Source organism: Hypanus sabinus, chromosome 11 (assembly GCF_030144855.1).
Source record: "Hypanus sabinus isolate sHypSab1 chromosome 11, sHypSab1.hap1, whole genome shotgun sequence".
NCBI lineage: Eukaryota > Metazoa > Chordata > Chondrichthyes > Myliobatiformes > Dasyatidae > Hypanus > Hypanus sabinus.
In genome coordinates, this window is record NC_082716.1 from 10,687,827 (window position 1) to 10,706,158 (window position 18,332).

Below are 18,332 nucleotides of genomic sequence, written 5' to 3' on the forward strand. Positions count from 1 at the left end.
TGGGTTGAGACTTTTCATCTGGACTGAAAGAGAATATGAGTGATAGCCAGTACAATGAGGTAAGGGGAAGGTGCGGCACCAGAGCAGGCACGTGATAGGTGAAAGGGTTTAGTGGCAGATGGAGTCAGGTAGGATAGGAGCGAAGGGTGGAGGGACTGAAAGAGGCTGGCGATGGAGGATAGGGGCAACAAAGGGCTGCAGTGATGGAATCTGATGGAAGAAGGTGGAGCATAGAACTAAATGAGAGAGAAGGGATGACAGATGGGAACTCTTGTGTATTTAATATTTCAGTAATATTTAAGCAAAATTGTAAATATATTCTTTGGTAAGAGTCATACAGTCAAACAAAAGAACAGCACAGAAACAGGCCCTTCAGCTTCTCTAGTCTGAGCCAAACTATTTAAGCTGTTTATGCCCATCGATTTACTGGGACCATAGCCCTCCATCCATGTACCTATCTAAACTTCTCTCACATGTTGAAATCGAGCTCGCATACAGCACTTGAGCTGTCAGCTCGTTCCACACTCTCGCCATCCTCAGAGTAAAGAAGATTCCCCTCATGTTCCCCATAATCTTTTCACCTTTCACTCTTAAGCCATGACCTCTGGTGGTAGTCCCACCCAACCTCAGTTTAAAAAAAAGCCTGCTTGTATTTACCCTATCCTCCTTGTTTTGCTTATCTGTATCAAATCTCCCTTCAATTTTCTAAGTTGCAAGAAATAAAGTCCTAACCTATTCAATCTTTTCTTATAACTCAAGTCCTCAAGACCTGGCAACATCCTTGAAAATTACACATTCTTGTTCTTTTAAATAATTATGATTTATATGTAAAACTACTGTAAGTGACCTGCATACATCATGACACTACCATATGATATGTGCATTCCTCACAAAGTTAGATTTGCACTATGATTTTTTTGCTTTTAATTAATTTTATTTTGGAGTTACAAAACATAACAATGGTGATGAGGATGTTTTAAATGAACATGAGGTGGCCACCTACCTGTTGAACTGTAGTGAGATGTTTGAGTTTTTTTAAAAGTGCAGTGACAGTTAAAAATTAAAAGCACTATTTTTTCCTTTCTTCACAAAAGGAAAGACAATCGTGTTTAAAAAAAAGATGGAATGAGTGAAGCTCATGGAACTTATAAACATTGAGTACCAAGTGATAATCACAAAACAAGAATAGAAATGGCTGGCTACATCAGAAAGATAGACATATTTGAGTGCACAACAGATAATGGGCTCATGTATACTGAGCTAATTGAGTAGTATTTTAAACTAAATAGAATAGTCAATGAGAAACATCAATTTTGCTGAGTGAAATGGATTTAGAAGCATACAGTTTGATTTGGACTTCAACTGCTCCAACCAAACCAGCCAAAATGAGTTTTGCAGATATTGTGAATCTAATGTAGGAACATTTAGAATCAAGACATTGTTGATTACAAAATGCTTTAGGTTTCAGAAGCAGAATCAAAAGGAAAGGAATTTCATTTCATTGTATGTGACTGAATTAAAGAGATTGAGCATTGTTAGTTCGGTAATGGGCTTACTGATGCATGGCGGGATTGCTTATTTTGCGGAAACTTACAATAAAACATTCAAAACTGGCTCCTAACTGATGCACAGTTTACATTTAAAAGATCGGATGAAATAGTTGTATCAATAAAAACAGCAGACAGAGACAGCAGGAATGGAAGTGAGCAGGAACAAAATAGGCCTGACCAAATAAACTGCATTACCATGGTAGCAGGGGTTCATACTCACCAGACCAACACACATTTAAAGGTGCAACTTGCAAAATTGGAAAAAAAGTAGGACAAATACAAAGAGCACATCAGGCAGACAAAAATAAATGGACTGCAGAGGGAAGAGAAAAAGATAAAAGGTCAAGTTGCAGTTTCAAACAGAAGACTAACCTGCATGCTGTTGATGAAAAGTCTGATGAAAGTGATGCAAAATTGAATAGTTTTAAGATTACTATGTGAAAATTTATTAAAATGGAATTAGACTCTGACTTGCCTGTTTCAATCATTCCACAAAATAAGTTTGAATAGCATTTCAAAGATAAAAGTTACTGAACTGAAGCCTGCAGATATCCAACTAAGAACTTATACTGGAGAAAAGATAACTCCTGTGGGAATGGCATTCACAACAGTGAAATACAACAACCAACAAACTACACTGGGCTTGCATGTTGTAAAACCAGGACGGCCTGCATTGTGGGGATTGGCTGAGCCATCTACAATCATCTACATCTCAGCCATTTCCCTGAGCCTTGCATTCCTCACTCAATGCTTTTTATGGGGCTTTTAATTAATTTTATTTTTTGGTTATAGATCATAGAACAAAGAACATTACAGCATAACAGCACAGTACAGGCCCTTTGCGCCAAATGTTTTGCCAACACTTTAACCTCTCTGCCACATAGCCCTCCACGTTTCTTTCATTCATGCACTGAGTTCTTGAGCTGACTATCCCTGAACCAGACAGGCTCACAACATTGAGATTAACTCATTGTGTTCTCTGCACCTAACAGATCAATTTCTTTCCCTGGAATATGACTGTTGTATAATATTTCCTGAATTAACAGGTCCAGGACTTGAAGTCAACTTCCTTAAAACTGAGGAAAGCCATGGCGCCCATTGGGTTCATACTGGGTCTAGACAGGGCAACCCCTTCTCCTTATATCCCCGCAACATTTTCTATCTTCTCTGTCCTTCAACTCCCTTTTGGTCCTTTTGGTACTCCTCGACGCCAAGATATAGTTTACATTGGTCACTTAGTCTGCAGTCGGACTCTTCAGATCATAAAGGAAACAGGAGCATCCTTGCCATTGTATGGGGAAATGTGCAAACTCCACACAGACAACATCAAGGTCAGGATCAAACGCAAGTCTTTGGAGATGTGAAGCAGCAGAATTACCCTTCTTATGAAAGTAGAGTACACTGCAAAATTCTCAGGCACATTTGTATAGCTAGGTTACCTAACACTTCTGCATGGTACTGTATTTGTCAATGTGGAGCAGAGAGTGAGTTTGTAAATCTGGTGGGAACAAAGGATGTTGGGAATAGGGAGGGTGGAGTGCCATGGGAAGGGTGTGGGACAGGTGGTAGAAAAGGAGTGCCAGGGTGGGGAGTAGAGCGGGTGCAGATATTCTCAGCCCTGAGACACTAGGCAAAGTCATGTGATTTCAAACAATTGGTCTATTGAGCATTATGGAATGTCTCTCTGTTGCTTCCTGCTCACTTCCCCTTTCTCAGCCATGATTCCCTTCTTCCTGCTTTTTTCCCACTCTCAGTCCACAAAGGAGGCCCATATCAGGATCGGGTTTATCATCACTCACACATGTCATGAAATTTGTTCTTTATTGTGGCAGCAGTACAGTGCAATACATGAAATTACTGTATGTGTGTGTGTATATATATATATATATTTATATATATATATATATATTTATATATATATATATATATATATATACACCTAAGACTTTTGCACAGTACTGTGGGTAAGTTTTTGATGTTTCTAAGATTCTCAATCTAGGAGATACAGACGTGTATAGATCAGTAGGAAATCTGTGCACAGAAACAGCAGATTGAGTTTAATTCAGGCAGGTAGAGGGTGTTACATGTTAGAAGATCAACTGCAAGAAGTAAGTATACAGTAAATGAGCAGACCCTTCAGAGAAGGAGTTCCCAACTGTTTTTATGCCATGAACCACTAAGTCAGAGGTCTGTGGACCCCAGGTTGGGAACCCCGCTTCAGAGTATTGTTGTACAGAGGGATCTTTGGATGCAAGTCCACCCTTTCTGAAAGGCAACTGGATGGTAAAGAAGAGGCATGGAATGGTAGCCATCATCAGTTGAGCACTGAGTATAAACGTTGAGAAATCACGTTGCTGTGTATACAACATTGGTTAGGCCACAGTTGGAGTATTGTGTGCAGTTCTAGTCACCACACCATATGGAGGATGTGAAATGTGCAGAAGGGTACTAGAATGGTGTCGAGATTGAAGTGTACTAGATAGAAGTAGATGTTGGACAAACCAGGATAATTTTCTCTGGGGTGTTGGAGATGGAGGAAAGATTTGATTGAAATGTATGAAATCATGCAAAGTACTGATAGAATAAGCAGTCCAAATCTTTCTCCCAGGTTGAAAATGTTACACATTTCTATTAAACTTAATAGAACATAGAACATAGAAAATTACAACACAATACAGATTCCTTAGTCCACAATGTTGTGCCAACTCTAAAATCAATCTAACACTTCCTTCCTATGTAGCCCACCATTTTTCTGTCACCCAAATGCCTATCTAAGAGTTTCTTAAATGCTCTGAATATATATGCCTCTATCAGCACCCCAGGTAGCCATCACTCTGTTTAAAAAAATTTACCTTTAGCATCCCCCTGTACTTTCCTCCAATTACTGTATGTCCCATGGTAAAATCCATTCCTGCCCTGAGAAAAACTTTCTAGCTATCCAATTAATTGATGCCTCTTATTATCTGGTACACCTCTATTAACACCTCTCATCCACATTTTCTTTTGGGCATACTCAGTAAACCTATCGAATAATAATCATAACAGAATCAATGAAAGACCACCCAACCAGGATGTTCAACCAGGGTGCAGAAGACAACAAACTGGGCAAATACAAAATGAAGAAATAATAGTAAATAAACAAGCAATAAATATCAAGAATATGAAATGAAGAATCTTTTGAAAGAGAGTCTGTTGTTTGTGGGAACATTTCAATGATGGGGCAAGTCAAGGTGAGTGAAGTTATCCCCTTTGATGCAAGAGCCTGAATGCCTTTGCTCCAGAGAGAAAAGCCTTAGCTCGCTCAACGTGTCCTCATAAAAGATGCTCTTTCATCCATGTAGCACCCTGGTAAATTACCTTTGCACTCTCCCTAAAGGTTCCACATCCTTCTAAACTCACGGTTAGATTTCTACAAAGATTTCCACCTTTCACATAACTCTATGCCTTCACGGCTAGAGGGATAGCTTTAAGGGAGACGTGGAATGTTTAAAAGAGAATTTTTGCACAGAGTGTAGTGGGTGTCTGGAACACGTCATCAGGGAAGTGGGGAAAGGAGATAAAATAATGACATTTAAGAGGCAGGATGACTAGAGGGATACAGAACAGTATAGATAGATAGAATTAGTTCCAATTTACATTGTGATCAGTGCAATCATAGTAGGCTGAAAGACATGTCCTATCTACTATCTATCTCTCTACCTGTCTATCTATCTATCTATCTACCTATTTACCTATCTACCTATATATCTATCTATTTATCTGTCTGTCTATCTACTTATCTGTCTATCTACCTGCCAATCTATCTATCTATTTACCTGTCTACCTATCTATCTATCTGAGTATCTGTCTAATAATCTGAATTATGATGTTTTTATCTGTGTTCACAGTTTGTACATCCACTGAAGGTTGCTACACTTGAGCCAATTATTCCCTTGGGAACCACACATTCAGAACACTCTCAAGGTCAAGCAGATTTACAACATTCCATGAATTGCACGTTGGCGGGGTGGTTATTGCACAGAAGGAAATCTATCCAGTCCATTGTGTCCGGGCCAGCTCTCCCACAGAGCAGAGCAAAGACAGAAGAAACTGCAGATGCTGGAATCGGCAGAAACACACAGAGCATTGGAGTAACTCCAGAAGGTCAGGCAATATCAATGGGAGGAAATGCAGAGTCGTCATTTTGGGCTGAGACATTTCAGCTGCACGAGACTCTTCATCTGCACTGAAAGATAAAGAGGGAGTGGACAGTATAAATGGTGGGAAGGGGTGAGCTGGATCAAGAGTTGGCAGGTGATAGGTAGGTGCAGGTGAGGGGGTGTGAACATATACATCTGGCATGAACTACCAAACTTTTGGTAAGCACTTCTCTTTCCATTTTCCCTTTTGTTTCCTCTTTCTGCTCCTGATCCACCTGGCCCCCATCTCCCTATTTCCTATCCCTTTCTACTACCCTCTTCATCTGCCCATCAGCCTATCATGTCTCCCAATGTCTCTCCCACCCTTCCTCCATTGTTCTTTGTCTTATATGCTTGCATCACCTTCAGTCCTGTGTTACTTCCACCTATCACCTCCAAGCTTCAAATAGCTTTCTCACTGTCTGCCCTCCCTCATCTGAGTATTCAATCCTGGAACAATGGTCAAACAAGTAACTGATTTTGAAGTGTCAGGCCCTTTGTTGGCCAGGGTTGACCATAGATATTGTGTCCCAGCTGTTCACATGATATGCAAGCAACAGCAATACAATATTGGCAGCAGGCTGATGAATCCAAAGAAATGGCAAAGACAGATACTGACCGGCACCAGTGGCATTACATGCATTGTCAGTCAGCATGGAACTCAATATAAAGCTGACTTACAAACTCCGCCTTTATATTATTCCTCAGGGTTTTCTCTTGAAGCCTTCCCCATGAGTGGGTATAGCCACAAGACAGCGGAGGTTTGAGATCAGATTTTTCCTTCTCCCAGATGAACTTCCAACCATGGCTGATGAACCCAAATTGACTGGTTTTAAGGGACCAGTAACCCACCATTGCCTTTTCTCCTGTCAGTAGAAATGGTTCCACTGGGCTTAGTAGCTGAGCAGCACTTGAAGACCAGGAGCTGGACTTGGTTGTCAGAGACTATTTGAGATGCATTTAATAGGTAGTGGGAGCTTATCCCCACTACCACCTCAGCTATGACAACCTTAAGGAACCACTTGAAGAGTAGGATTTCTCCAGCTGTTCAGGAGAGAAGGAATTTCTGACCTCTCTCCTGAATTTCTTCACTCTGATTTTAAGGTTGTGCCTCTTTACTTTCTCATTATAAAAAATAGATAAATGTCTTTAAACTCCCTCTCAACCAAACTTCGCCTAATCCAGGCAAATTTTCCAGCTTAGTGAAGCAAGCAGAATAAATCAAAGACCACCCCCTCCCCACCCTGGACATTTTCTCCCTTGCGCAGAAGATACAAAACCTGAAAGCATGTACCACTAGGCTTAAGGACAGCTTCTGTAACAGTGTTATAAGAACATTGAATGGTGGTCTACTACAAAAAGATGGAGTCTTGGCCTTGCAATCTACCTCGTTATGATTTTGTACTTTCTTGTTTATCTTTTCTGCACTTCCTCTGTAACTGTAACATTATGCTCTGCATTGCTGTTGTTTTTCTTGTACTGCCTCAAAGCACTGTGTAACAAACTGGTCTACATGAGCACTATGCAAGATACATTTTCACTGTACCTTGGAACAGGTGAAGGAATCTGCAATCTACTGTAACAAGGGGTGAATAAATCTGGGAACACTTATGAGCTCAAATTGCAGAAAATAACTTCAGACTTAAGGTCTTAGAATCATAGAGTCAGAGAAACAGCCCCTTTGGCTCATCTAAGTCCAACCATTAGGTTCCACATCACCAGGTCAGAAACAGTTACTACCCTTCAACCATCAGGCTCCTAAACCAGTGTGGATAACTCCACTCACCAAACCACTGAAATGACTCTACAAACTATAGACTCACTTTAATAATGTACTCTCAATAACCTTGCAAAACCTTTCCACTTTAACTGATCACATATCACCTTCAGGAGCCCTCTCTTGTTCACACATAGTCATAGACTCATAGAGATTGGCAGGCCCTGGGGCCCATCTAGTCTGTGCCAAGCTGTTTTTATGCCTAGTCACATTGACCCACACTTGGACTATAGCCCTTCGTAACAACTCCCCCCCCCCCCATCTTTGTACTTACCCAAACTTCCTCTAAAATGTTGAGATGAAATCCACATCCACGACATCGGTTGGCAGCTCGTTCCATACTTGCTTCACCCTCTGAGTGAAGAAGTTCATCCTAAGGTTCCCTTTAAATATTTGACCTTTCACCCATAACCCATGACCTCTAGTTATAGACTCGCCCAACCTAAATGGAAAAAAGTCTGCTTGTATTTAACTTACCTATATTCCTCATAATTCTCTGTACCTTTGTCAAATTTCCCCTCATTCTCCTGTGCTCCTATGAATAAAGTCCAATCCTTTTCTGTAACTCAGGTCTTCAAGTCCCTGCAACATCCTTGAAAATTTTCTCTGTCCTCCTTCAACCTTACTGATATTGTGGCGAGAATTCAGTCCATGATGATAGACAAGAAAATTTTTACAGCAATAAACACAAAAACAGACCGGGTACTATGACACGGGGAGGGAACCCTCTTAGTCACATACAGACGGGGAGATGATTAGTACACACCCCGGTTACAGTCAGGGTGATCTACAAACACGCATGAGAATAATTGTACAACCCGAGCTAAAATGAACTTGAACATCCCACCATAATCCCACGAAAGCATTTTAAAACAAGAACAATAATGGCTGTCGACACCCCCTGCCCCTATCCCGGAGCGCTACAATATCTTTTCTGTACGTAGGTGACCAAACATACTCCAAATCTGGCCTCACCAATGCCGTATGCAATTTCAACATAACATCCTAATTCCTGTATTCAGGGCTCTGATTTATGAAGACCAATGTGTCAAAAGTTCTCTATACAAACCTAGCTACCTGTGATCTGTAAAGAACTAAATGATTCAAGGAAAAAATGGTTGAAGGGAAGTAACTTGGTCAAGTAGGACTTCATGCTTCATTGCGATTGCATTGTTATTGTTTTGCCTTGTTCTACCTCAATGCACTGTTGGAAAAGTATGCAAGACAAGTTTTTTTTACTGTATCTCGGTAGCTGTGACAGCAGTAAATCAATTCTGAATTCAATTCGAAATCCAATTCTCTATTTCCTGGATGGTTGCTTGCGTGAATTGCCTTCGATGGAGCCCCGGAAGTATTTTGTTCTGCCATCCGATTTCTGAGTGAACATTGAACCCATGAAAACTACCTCACTTTTTTTAATTTCCTTTTTCTTGCATGACTTATTTAATGTGTACATATACTTTCTGTAATTCACCGTTTTCTTTTTTTCTCTCTGTTATTATCTATTTCATTGTATTGCTGCTGCAAAGTTAACAAATTTCACAACATATGCCAGTGATATTAAACCTGATTCTGATTGTGATTTCTGCCCAATTATAGCTGTAAAGAGATGGCTTGGGCCTGATGGTGGGATCTTTGATGATAGACATGCCTTCCTGGGGCAGCACCTCCTGCAAATGCTACTGATGGTGGGTTGGATATACCCATAAACATGAAAAAGTCTGCAGATTCTGCCTGGCCTGGTGAGTGTTGCTGTGGATATGCCCATAATATATTGAGCTGAAACCACTCCTCTCTCACTCCTCAACTAATTCCTGGCATGAGTTCAAGAGCCGTGAGTTAATGTAACAGACCTTGGTTAGATACCACTTAGAGTTCAGTTCCGGTCAGCTCACTACAGGAAGGATGTGGAAACTATAGAAAGGATGCAGAGGAGATTTACAAGGATGCTGCCTAGATTGAAGAGCGTGGCTTATGAGAATAGGTTGAGTGAACTTGACCTTTTCTCCCTGGAGCGACAAAGGTTGAAAGGTGATTTTATAGAGGTGTACAAGATGAGGGACATTGATCATGTGGATAGAGAAAGGCTTTATCCCAGGGCTGAAATGGCTAACATGAGGGGGCATGGTTTAAGGTGCTTAGAAGTAGGTATATGGGTGGGGGGGGGGGGGTGTCAGGGGTAAGTTTTTCATACAAAGAGTGGTGGGTGCATGGGATACACTGTCAGCCATGGTGGTGGTGGTGGTGGTGGGTACAATAGGGGCTTTTAAGAGACTCTTGGATAGGTACACAAAGCTTAGAAAAATAGAGAGCTATGCGGTAAGCAAATTCTAGGCAGCTTCTAGAATAGGTTACATGGTTGGCACAACATTGTGGGCCGAAGGGCCTGTAATGTCTGTAGATGTCTATTTCCTATGTTCTCTGAAAGATTGTTTATGAGTAAAGATGGAGCAGAATGATTCTACTCTCTGATGTTTAGATACCATATAAAAATCTTTAATATTTTGAAGGAAATGTCCCTTTCTATTGGGGTTGAATGATCATTGCATGATACTGCACAGATCTGGGCCTTTTGGCCCACTGTGCCTCCACCAGCCCCTTAGAAAGATCTAGCTAATTAGTTTCTATCTCTGTCTCTTTCTCCAAACTTGCAAATGTTTCTCTTTTGATAAGATGTATAATGAGCAGTGGGGATGATTAATTCCTTTACACCAACTCCACTTTCAAAGTTGTCATTTGACTAAACAGACAAGTCTCCAAAGGTTTAATTGCCAGATTTAAATTAGCTTGACAAGAAATGCACTTGCTGTTTCAGAAATGTCTAACTCACAAATGAATGTAATATTCTGAAAGTAACTTACTCGCTCTCTCTTTCGTTCTCAAGGTCTTTTCAAACATTTGGTCAATCTGACAAGAGACCATTTCATATCAAAATAAACTTTATTCATAATTTAAAAATTGATATTCATAGTCAATGCTTTCAGTACTGTTCTTTATTTTTTTTTAATTTTGTTATTGCACAATTTGTTGTCTTTTACTTATTGGTTATTTGTCTATTTCTGACAGCTCTCTCCCCTTTCTGAATCTCTCTGTATTCATCTCTGAGGGCCAACTGTCTATCAAACTCTTTTACAAACCCATCAATTCCCATGGCTATATTGACTATACATCTCCCCACCCTGTCTCCTGTAAGAATGCTATTCCCTTTTCTCACTTCCTTCACCTTGCTGCATCTGCTCCCAGGATGAGGCTTTCCATTCCAGAACATCAGACCTGTCGTCCTTCCTCAAAGAATGAGGGTTCCCTTTCTTCAGCATTGTTGCTGCTCTCATTTGTATCTCTGCCATTTCCTGGACATCTGCGCTCACCCAGTCTTCCTAGGAACTCAACAGGATCCTACCTCCAATCACATCTTCAACTCATTCCCACTCTGCACTTTTCTCCGTGATTCCCTTGTCCATTCCACTATCCCTGCCCACTAATCTCCCTCCTGGCACTTACCCCTGCAAGCAGCAGAAGTGTACACCTGCCTATTCACCTCCTTCCTCATCACCATCCAGGGCCTCAACAGCTCTTCCAACTGAAACAACGCTTCACCTGTGAACCTGTTCAGGTCGACTACCATGTCTAATATTCCCAATGTGGCTTCCTCTGCATTGGTGCAACTTGGTGTAGATTGGCGGACTGCTTTGTCAAGCACCTCTATAAATGCATAATTTTTTAATGGTCAACCATTTTAGTTCATATCTCCATTTTCATTCCAGCATGATCAGTCCATGGCCTCTTCTTTAGAATGATGAGATGACTCTCAGAACCGAAGAGTAACACCTCATATTCTGTCTAGGTAGCCTCCAACCTGATGGTATGAACATTGATTCCTTCAGATTCTGAAATTTTTTTTCCCTTCCTGTGTTGCTTCTTCTTCTATTCCCCACTCTGGCCTCTTACTTCTTCCACTCACCGGCCTATCACCTCCCCCTGTTTGCCACTTCCTCTCCTTTCTATCATGAGCCACTCTCCTCTCCAACAAATGCCTTTGTCTCTAGCCCTTGGCCTTTTCCACCTGTCACCTCCCAGCTTCGTACCTCATTCCCCCTTCGCACCCATTTGGTTTCACCTATTATATTCCTTGTCCTCCTTCACTCAACCCCCTCCCGCCAACACCACCTTCTTGTTCTGGCATCTTTCCCCATCCTTTCCTGTCCTAGTTAAAGGCATTGGTCTAAAACATCAACTGTTTATTCCTCTCTATAGAAGCTGCCTGACCTACTGAATTCCTCCAGTACTTTGTATTTGTTGTTCAGGATTTCCAGCATCTGCAGAATCTCTTCTACTTATGACAGACTGAAGGGCACCTTTCACAAAGCTCATGACCTGCCAGCAGCAATTGATGTCCATCTCCAAGTCAAAGACTATTAATAAAGCATATACATTTGGGTGGCTCCTCACTATTTCCTCAGAATACATTATTTGACCTGACAACAGATGTTATGTTTTTAAGAGCAGACATGATGATGCAAGTAGAGCAGTGTGCCTAAGTTAATAATTTGTTATAAATAGAGTCCTCTCTGCTCAGTTTTTATATCTGCCAAGGGATCTTAATTAGAGAGACAAAACTTTACTATATGCATCCTTTCTGGAAGACATTATCCTTGAGAAAGGATCAAGATTCAATGTTTAAAGTATATTAATTATCACGTATCTATCACCATATTCTATTCTGAGACTAATTTTCTTGCAGGCATTCACAGAACAAAGAAATTCAATAGAATCAATGAAAATCTACACACAAGCAAAGACTGACAAATAACAGGCAAAAGAAAACAATCTGTGTAAATTCAAATAAAAATTATTATTCCTAGCTGTTTGCTAGAGCTGCATGATGGCGTGTGTGTGGGGAGGGGGGGGGGGGGGCGCATGATGTTAAACCTAGGGTTGCAGAGGAATGGGAACCAGAGTGTCAGAACAGACAATTGAGTGGTTGTGGAGAAAGATGTTGTTAAGCCTATTTACAATGCTAAAGTGAGCTTCATATTCTAACTACCCATTCAGATCTACTACACTGGACGATAAAGATTTTGCTTCCTAAATACTTGTGGGGGTACTTTATGGATTTTGGGTTGCTGATCATAAAAATCACAATTAAATTTCCCCATCATGCACCATTTTTTAAAAATGATCCATATTTGTTGTTTCTATTCAAAATTCAAGTCAATTAAAATGTTGCCCACAATGTAAGCTGGAAAAATTACTATCTTTTCCAGGCATGTCTGGGCCTACTTAAGCAGAGCAGACGCTGCTTGGCAGGACAGGTCTTAGAAAGGCTATAAATTTTCATAGAAGATTTTGATACTTGAGACAGACATTTCACAGAATAACTGATGCCAAGATTAAGGAAAGCATTTATGTTAGTCCACAAATCAAACAGGTCATCAAGGACAGACAATTTAAAGAACTTCTAGTGGGACTAAAAACAATTGAATGGAAGGCATTCAAGAATGTTCTTGAAAATGTTCTTGGCAACTACAGAGCATCAAAATATGAGCAGCTGGATGACATCACGTTTCAAGCACACAAAACCATGAAATGTTGTATGTCACTAAAGATTCATTTTCTACATTCCCATTTAGACTTCTTCCTTGCAAACCTTGGCACTGTCAGTGACGAGCATAGTGAAAGGGTTCACAGGACATTGCGGCCATGGAGAAACAGTATCGGGCAACTGGAATCCACCAATGCTGGCTGATTATTGTTGGACACTTAAGCGTGAAGCCTCAGACACTGAGTAGACATGAAAATTGTCAACAAAACATCTTTAATTTAGTTGAACTATTGCAATGCATCAGCACTGTTGTGTAATTATATTCAATAAATGGTTTTTCCAAATCCCTACATGATACAAGTAGTCTGAAGTTACATTTGTGCTCAGCATCAAGCAGTCTATCATAAACAAAAACAATTTCTGAGGAAGTAACAGTTTTGAAAAAATTTGTTGTCCAGTGATATTTGATTTATTAGAGTCTATCTTATATGATCCTTTGTTTGGTTTCCACTATGGTGGGGCAGGACATGGCAGAACCATCCATTCCTGACCTCCATGCAGTGTTGGTGGAATTTGCATGTTTTTCTTGTGGCTACGTGGTTTTCCTCCATCTTCTCCATTTCCTTCACACTTCCTAAAGTTGTGTGTGATGGTATATTAACTGACCACTGTACCATGACCCTTATAAACATAAGACATTCTGTAGATGCTGGAAATCTTCAGCAACACTCATGAGATGCTGGAAGAACTCAGCAAGTCAGTCAGCATCGATGGAAGGGCATAAACAGTAACACAGTGATGAATTGTTTTGTTTGCCATCCATACAGATCATTTCATTACAAGTGTGCATTGAGGTAGTACAAGGGAAATCAATACCACAATGCAGAATAAAGTGTTACAGTTATAGAGAAAGTGCAGTGCGTGTAAATAATAAGGTGCAAGATCATAACGAGGTAGACTGTGAGGTCAAGAGTCCTTCATACCAGCAGACTGTTCAATAGTCTTATCCCAGCAGGGTAGAAGCTGTCCTTGAGCTACGTGGTACATACTTTTAGGTTTTTTAAAACTTCTGCACAGTAGGTAGAAGAGAGAATTCCTGGGTTGGGTGGGGTCCGTGATGATGTGGCTGCTTTGCAAAAGGCAGTGAGACTCACTTACTTAAACCCATCACCCCTATTGGGTATTGGTCACCGACAGCAACTCACCGGAGTCCTCAAATCTTTGGAGCTTCTGTTGCTGTTTCTGTAGCACAGAGTTTTTACTGGATGAGCTACTCCCATGCCCAACCCTTTTCGTTTCACAGCTGGGCTTGGGACCGTCCATGGCGGAGTTCAAGGCAGTCAGAAGGGTAGAAATAGCTGCTAATGCTTTGTTACCATTATTACATCTTCACCAACTTGTGGGATCACCGAACAGACTTTACCTCATTCCTGCTTCCTGCTTCTTCCCCTGTTTATACTTGCACTCTCCCCCTATACTCCCAGCCTGATACGTGGTCTCAACTGAGAACACTGACACAGATTCATTTGACACTGAACGTTTGTTCCCCCTTCGCAGATGCTGCTCAACCCACCGCCTTCCTCCAGCAGTTTCTTTTTTTTTGTTCTGGATTCCAGCATCTAGTCTATGGTGTCTCCAGGGACACCACTACAACTTGTGTTCCACTGAAAATGGTGTACACCTTTACACCCACTCTCCATTTCCACATACCAATTTGTTCAGCTTTGTGCCCTCTGCATCCGCATCCCTCTGTGCAAGGCCATGATGAAGCAGATCGTGAGGTCAACATCCTTCATATCACTCTAGGGCATGGACCATTACCATTAAACAAGGGGTCCGTAGATCCCCAATTGGAACCTCTGTTCAAGGGGATTGTTTAATAGTCTTATAACAGCAGGGTAGAAGCTGTTCTTGAGCCTAATGGTGCTTGCTTTTAGGCTTTTATTCCTTCTGCCTATTGGGAGGAATGAGAAGAGAGAATGTCCAGGTTGAGGGTGGTGGGGAAGGTGGTCTTTGATGATGTTGGCTGCTTTTGCTGTGAAAAAGAGACATGTAGAGAGACTCCATGGATGCACAACACTTTCTTTGTAATTGTATCACAACATGAGAATCAGAATCAAGTTTACTTTCACTGACATATGTCATGTAATCTTAGATTAGTGGCAGCAGAGAAGTGCAATACATACAATACAATAAATTACAATAAGAAATATATATTAAAATTAAATTAAACAGGTAGCGCAAGGGGGGAGCAAAAATAGTAAGGTAATGTTCATGGGTTCATGGACAGTTTGATGGCAGAGGGAAGAAGCTGTACCTAAAACATTGAGCGTGCTCTTTTCAGGCTCCAGTACCTCCTATCTAATGGTAGCAATGAGAAGAGAGCATGTCCTAGGTGGCATGGGTCCTTAATGATGGATGTCGCCTTCTTGAGGTATCACCTTTTGAGGTTAGATCCCGTGAATGAACTGGCTGAGTTTGCAACCCTCAGCAGCTTTTTCCAATCCTGTGCAGAGTTCTGTTCTTGCTTCTGGTATTGTTTTCCATTGTGCTACCTCAAAGCACTGCTGCGACAGAACGGACGGCACGCAAAGGGAAGGTTTTCACTGTAACTCGTTGCATGTGACAATAACGAAGCAATTTACCAAGTTAAGCAGTGCAACCAATTAGAAACAGGCCGGAGGAGCCAAAACCTTCCCCCAGCCTCCCCACCTTCAACATTAATGATTACCTTGTTATCAGACTTTATTCTGGCCAATCCCACACAATGAACACGCCCTTCTGCAAATACTCCAAGTTCATGGGAACAGATTTGCACTTTAAAACATAAACCAGGTTTTGGCGTCCTCAGTGAACATGTTCTGCGATCTTTAACAATAAGCCATGTAAACATCTGCCAGCTGTCTTCCTGAAAATATACATATGCCCAGGCAAGTATTTCAAAAAAATTCAACCTCATTTTAAACATTTGTTGCTTCTTTTTTTTTGCCAAATAAATCCTTCTGGTTCATGAACTGCAAAAGAAGGAAAGAATTAGTGAGTAATATACAGTACATCTGTTCATACGAACTCAGCACAGACATATAATATCACATAAAATCCCATTAATCTCACTAAATGCAAATTCACAGCTTGCTTTATTTGTTGTTCTTCTTTTGAAACTGTGTAAAAGATGAAAAAAAATCCATCTTACTTCACTCACTCAATCAAGTGAGAAAATATTAACTTGCAAATTTAGTGGATATGTGCTCTCAGAATTATAGACCAGAAAAATCTGCTGGCAAAGTTTCCCTGCAAATAATTAATGAGCTTGCAACAAATTCCTCTTTTGGCTGTTTTAATAGGGGTCCTGTTTTAATCTGATTAACTGCTCCATTAAACTTGCAGTTTAAGAGCAATCTGATCATAAATCTATTAAACATTCTTTGCCGAATATCACCTCTAAATCCACAAACTCCACCGTCAAGAAGGACAAAGGCACCAGGCATAAACGCATACTGTCACCAGACCCATAAATCTACCTTCTCAGATTTATATCACTGTTTTCATTTGATTGCAGGTTAAAAACCTGGAGCTTACAAACTAACTGTCGGAATGGCTTCACCGCCTGAACTACAACAGCTCAGAGTGAAGTGATTTGGCCCAGGAAATCACAGGTAAAGCCCTCCCAACTGCTGAGGACATCTGCATGAAATGCTGTGGTAGGAAAGCAGCATCCATCATCAGTGATTCTCACCACCCAGCAAGCTGTTTTCTTGCTGTTTCCACCAGATAGAAGGGACAAGAGCCTTGGGACTTGCACCACTAGCTTCAAGAATGGTTACTGCCCCTCAACTACCAGGCTCTTGAACAAAAGGGGATAACTACACTCAACTTCACTTGTCCTTTCAATGAAAAGTTTCCACAAGCAGTGATCTCACGTTAAGGAATCTTTATCTTATTTCACGTCCTCATTATTTATTGCTATTTATTTACATTTGCAATTCTGCTGTTTGTTGTCTTTAAACTTTGAACTTTGTGCAGGTAATACACACAATTTTGGGCCCACAGTCTTCATCATGAGTCCTGATTTTTCCATCATCCATGTGTCTATCTGAGAGTTTTTAAAATGTCCCTAACATATCTTATTCTTGCACACCCTGGTCGTGTACAGCACGCACCTACCAATCTGTAAAAAAGCTTACCTCTGACATCCTCCTGTACTTTCCTCCAATCACCTCAAAATTATGCCCCCTCAGAGTAGTCAGGTTGCTCCAGACCACACTGCACCCACAAAACATACATCACGTTCAGCATATAAAAGAAAATATTTTACTATAAATAAATAAAATATAATTCAAAATGCTTATAGCACAGGTAGACAGTAAAGAGCAAGTAGTACAGTAAAAAGCTTGCTGTTCTAGTGACGAGACCTCGGTGGTGGTAGGGTATTCACTGGTCTCACAGCCTGAGGGAGTAAGCTGTTACCTAGTCTGGCAGTCCCAGTCCTAATGCTCCTGTAGCTCCTTCCTAACAGTCATGGGATGGGTGGTAGGGATTCTCAACATTGCTTCGGGCTCTTCGTATACAACACTCCCAATGAATGTCATGAATAGAGGGGAGGGAGACCCACTGATCCTCTTGGAGGCTTTTACTGTAGGGTCTTATGGTCCGATGCCTTGCAGCTTGCGTATCACACAATAATGCAGCCAGACAGCGTACTCATGATGGTGCTACTGTAGAAAATAGTTCGGAAGGGGGCAGGGAGCTTTGCACACCTCAGTCTCTGCAGAAAGTGTTGTGTGTTGTGGGTCCAGGTTAGATCATCCATTATGTGTACCTCTGTTTATGGTATAACTCCTAAAGAATCACACTAGTTTTGCTGACAGTGAACCAAGTGTGACCAGATAGAAACTTTAGGTTGTGATACATAAAATACAAACTTTTCTTTTTACAAAATGAACACTTGATGCACAATATCAGCCAAAGTATCAGGCTATAAGACCATAAGACATAGGAGCAGAATTAAGCCATTGGGCATATCACATCTGCTCTGCTATTTCATAATGGTTGGCTTATTCCTTTCTCAATCCCTTTCTTCTGCCTCTGACACCCTTTGACACCCTTACTAATCAAGAACCAATCAAATACACCCAAAACAACATTTTTTTAAGACCTTAAGACCATAGACATTGGAGCAGATTTAAGCATCTTGGCCCACCGAGTCTGCTCTGCCATTTCATCATGGCTGATTCATTTTCTCTCTCAGCCATAGTGTCCTCCCTTCTCCCCGTGTCCCTTCATAC